This window comes from Limulus polyphemus, unplaced genomic scaffold, assembly GCF_000517525.1.
Source record: "Limulus polyphemus unplaced genomic scaffold, Limulus_polyphemus-2.1.2 Scaffold6682, whole genome shotgun sequence".
NCBI lineage: Eukaryota > Metazoa > Arthropoda > Merostomata > Xiphosura > Limulidae > Limulus > Limulus polyphemus.
The window spans coordinates 12,256-17,298 of record NW_013672292.1 but is presented as its reverse complement, the minus strand read 5'-3'; the positions used below and the strand labels follow the sequence as shown (position 1 = coordinate 17,298).

General features: G+C 36.8%; 1 protein-coding gene across 1 annotated transcript in view; it reads left to right on the top strand.

Annotated features, from left to right (window-relative positions):
- Window positions 1-5,043, top strand: part of LOC106473964 (cholecystokinin receptor type A-like) — a gene marked incomplete at its 3' end in the record, with an annotated part of 22,111 nt that overhangs the window by 16,089 nt on the left and 979 nt on the right. The gene's annotated exons all lie outside the window — the stretch shown is intronic.

The window sequence follows — 5,043 nt, the reverse complement described above, 5'->3', positions numbered from 1 at the left end:
ATCACCTGGGCATGCTCACATTGGAGACAGCACTTTGGTCTGGTACTAATTTATGTATGCATGTGTGCTGATCCTGGCCGAGTCCTTAACTAAAGAAATGTTCGGGAAATGCCAACTCTTAAAAATTTATTTAAGTGATGACTTCTCGAAAGGTTTGGAGCATACACTTCCGTAATCTTTTTTTATTATTCAGTGAAGCAAAATGCATTTATTTGTATCAATGGGATGCTGAGTTTGAACTTGGTCCAAGCGATCAACCAACCAGAATGCGTTATAGAAAACTGATAATTTAAACAAAATTTGAAGGTTTTTCTTATAATGCTTGTCAGCGTGAGAATAGGCCCAAATACGCTCAATAAGTAAGTTTTGATAGCACTCGTGTTTTGAAGTTGAATTGCACGTAATTTAATCAAAATAAGAGCATTTTATAAATAAATAGCCAGATTCAATAAAAATCACAATAGCAAAGTTTCCCTGTTCACAATAACTTTATTTGTATTTAATAAAAACACTCTCCACACATTTCACTGGACAACATGATCCGCCATCTTCTTTTATGTACGTGTAGAATTAGAATATTGTACAGTGGCGCCGTTTGCAAAGTGGATTTTCCAGAAATTAACTTCCGTGGCATCTGGACCTAAACCTATTCAAAATCGTCATTATATTTTTCAATAATTTAATTTGTTCATTGTTTAAGTAATTTTACATTGTCGCAGTCAATAACATGTGACGAGTTCGCCACATGTTCACCCAAGGCCGAATCATTCGTTTTTAAATTATCAACTGGGCAGACACGAAGAAATTACACAATGTTTTCATACTTTCTGCTAAGTCACTGAGGGGAAGTTGATTAAAGGCTTATATTTTGCAAGATCTTTAATTTCTTATCGAAGTATAGAAAAATGGCAGCTATTTGGCAAGGGTCAAGGAGATTGTATGTATTACTCCAGCGGATATTATTGGACATTAGGTACATTCTTTATGAAATTACCTTTTATTTGTTGTGTAGAGCTTTAGGCGGGTCACAGTAGTAAGTCTACAGAATTATAACTCTAGAATTCGAGATTCGACTCCTCGCGGTGGACACAACAGATAGTTCAATGTAGGTTTACTATAAAAACAAACAAACAAACTAACTAACAACCAACCAACCAAAGAAACAAACTACCACTGGCGAGGATTGGGGAAGCAATTAAGTGCATTCCCTCTCTAAAAAAAACAACAAAACAATATGAAATACAAAGTCCATCTATGCTTTCCACTATTATGGGACGCTTGTTGCTCATCTTAGGCTTGCAACATAACAAATCGTTTGATTTCATCGTACGTTTCATATTAAACATTCATAAAATTAATACCATTTAATAATAAATGTAAAAAAGTTACATGAAAGGTTATTTTACATACATGGTTATTTTACATGAAAGGTTATTTTACATGAAAGGTTATTTTACATGAAAGGTTATTTTACATGAAAGGTTATTTTGCATAACTGATTCTCCCTAATTAAGTAACTTTTGCACTTTATACCCTTCTACATTTTCCGCTCGCTGACTCATGACAGAATTACTTGGCATCAGGCTTTGAAAGATCTAATATACACATATATATATATAGAGTATTCAATCAACAGGGCACTTTATGATATATTACATGTCATAATTAATTACATTTAATTATTGAATCACATGCGACATTTGCTATTAATGAGTGTGTGTGATATTACATTACAATAACACACTGATAATAATCATTTATCTTATATACTGTTGCCTAGCAGAGACATTCGTGAAAAACAACATTTTTCCTGCTGTAAATGAAACCAACTATACATGTGAATTTTTACCGAGGCTCATCAAACGCTACCGCTGCTTTGATGTCTGTTGAGTGATATTCAATCTGAATATCTGAAAAATCTGACAATCTGAAAAATGTTTCGGAACTGAAAAATGTTTCGGAACTAAGTTTCAAACATTCAGCTCAACAAGTCATCTCCAATAATTACCAGGTTGTAATCAGTGCAGACAAGGTCTCCAGGAAGGGGGGAGCATGCACCGAGATTCAGTGCCCCAACCTGTGATGAAGTCGCTGTTCTTATGGTGGGTGAAGAGCATGGTAAGAGACACTTTGTTCTTCGATACCAAGACAACACCATCAACGAATTCCTGAGATAAATAGAGCCCATGATGCCCTACAATATCCCTTGACCCTGTGGTAAGGTCAAGATGGGTACCACTTCGGGATTCCTAATATTATCAAAGCGACAGGTCAAGCTCACCCTAACAAAACCGTCTCCTTCATGGACTTCTATCCCTTCATGATCCTATATATATGTTTTTCTACTTATTTCTTTTTTCGTTGCCAATAATGTCTGCTAATAATGCACTTGGTCTCTGTGACAACACACAATACTTATTAATTCAAGTTGGTTGTGTTCCACCAACACAATTCATTGATTAGTACCATGAAGAGAGAGGACAATATCTAGTTGGACACTAGGAACATATTACTGCATCGCTGGTTGCCTTGCTGACCTGAATGGATCCGAATAAATTATAGACTTGACCTTGAACTTTCATGGTGGGCATAAACCCTGACTCCACTATCTCCTGTGATGCAGCAAAAGAAGTTATTTGAAAGCAAGAATTGTACTTCCTCATATTGGCCAGAAAGTGCTTTGACTCAGAAGTTTAACCAAACACCAAGGATTTCAATGGCTGAGAAGGTGTCTCCACAAGGCTAAGCTTGACTTTTCTATCACTAAAGCACATTCCCTTTGATTCTCCTTTCTACGTTTTAGCACCATATTTTGGGCAAGTAACTGAGATAGAGCCTATTGACACCTTGAACTGGTAATCTAACTCAGGTTGATAACTTAAAGCAGCTCTGTTCCAGTCAGGATTATTTCTTCTTGTTCATGCAGTAACAGCATTTTGGTCTTGATTCTGGTGCTCCCTTCTTTTCTTGTGGTGCTTCATTGGATGTGGTTGCTGCAGTTGACCTTCAGCTTCTGAGTTGTCGAGATCGGTGGTATTCAGGTGTTTCCTCAGCCCTTGCTGTTGCAGTGGACATTCGTTTCTGAGTTGTTGAGATTCCCGCTCCTCAGGTGTCTCCACAGCCCTTGCAGCTGCGGTGGATTCCTTGTTTCTTTGTTGTTGAGACTCCCGCCGCTCCAGTGTTTGGGTTGCTCACCTAAGTGCCACTCTCTTTGTGGATGTCTTGGGCTTGGAGAGGCTGGGCTTCTTATGTTTTGGCATTTTGGGAGTGATCTGTATGGAGAACAAAAGGAAAAAGTCTAGAGTGTAAAGGCGGATGTACATATACATATCGTTTTGAAGTGAAAAAAAAACAGTTTCATCAGTCAAAGGATTAAAAACGTAGTTCTGTGCATGCGCAGATTCGCGCTTTTAGGAGTTCGGTTCTAATATGATTATGACCGAGCTGGGTCTAAAGCCATCTGCCTATCAATTTTCGGGTCGACCAGTGAAAGCGTTAAAAAAAAGTTAGTTGTGCGCATGCGCAGTTATGTCTTTGGGGGGATCACACTGTAGTACATCTTCACCCTAGGTTTTATCCAACAACGTCTGAGTTTCCTAGGTCAAAGGATTAAGGAGATAGTTCTGCGCATGACCAGATTCGTACTTAGGGGCCCAAAACCAAATAGCCCACGTTCACCAGGAGGTATATATGTCAATTTTGGTGGTAATTGTCCCGATAGTTTGGGCATGATTGGCGTTTCATACACACAGACAGAACCGATACACAGAAAGTGACTTTTATTCATAAGAAACATTTAATACTTTAGCTCTAGTTTCTTTATACAATAAAAAAACTGTAAAACTAAAATTAGTGTTTCTAATAATTGAAATAATGTGTCTGAACATTTTATAAAATAATTTAAATAGACCATCCAAAATAACATATATTGACAAAATAGCGAAATAACGGAACATTAATCGTAGCTTCACCAACCACACAATCGATCGAATCAACAGTGGTAATACCACGAAAAGTTACATGTTCCTATCTAGTCCCTTGGAAAATCTTTATAATGTTCTTCTGTGCAGTCGGAATTTAAGCCAATATTTCTTAATACAGGAAAAAAAAACCATCAGTGACAACAACATATATGGATAAAAGGTTAGGAAAACTTTGTGTCAAGTTGATGAAAAAAAAACACCCTAAGCGCAGAAAGCTGTATCAACAAAGTTATGTCACAAGTAAAATGTCATGAGACTTCGTATGGATTGTCCTTACGTAAAAACTCGTTATAAATCCTTTACTAATCACATGTACTTTTCTGTTGCAAAAGTTAAAATATATTTTCTACAATGTGTACACGAATTTAATAAATATTTTTTCTTTAGCCGATGTATTGTCCAAACGCCAGTGTTACTTAGTACCGTTACTGAAAACTTCTGAGATTTTAGAAGTAATACATTAAATCTCCATTGATTTTCTAAAAGCAATGAAATAGAATATTTTTAACCGTATAGCTATTAAAATGACGAAGAGTGATTACAGCAAAATATAAAAATATGTATAAATGGTGACATTTAACAGACAATAAAAGAGGTTGACTACGTTACATTAAAATCATTCTGGAGCCTCACCACGTGGATGACAGTCAGTCTATGGTGACATTTAACAGACAATAAAAGAGGTTGACTACGTTACATTAAAATCATTCTGGAGCCTCACCACGTGGTGTCAGTCAGTCTATGGTGACATTTAACAGACAATAAAAGAGGTTGACTACGTTACATTAAAATCATTCTGGAGCCTCACCACGTGGTGTCAGTCAGTCTATGGTGACATTTAACAGACAATAAAAGAGGTTGACTACGTGACATTAAAATCATTCTGGAGCCTCACCACGTGGTGTCAGTCAGTCTATGGTGACATTTAACAGACAATAAAAGAGGTTGACTACGTGACATTAAAATCATTCTGGAGCCTCACCACGTGGTGTCAGTCAGTCTATGGTGACATTTAACAGACAATAAAAGAGGTTGACTACGTGACATTAAAATCATTCTG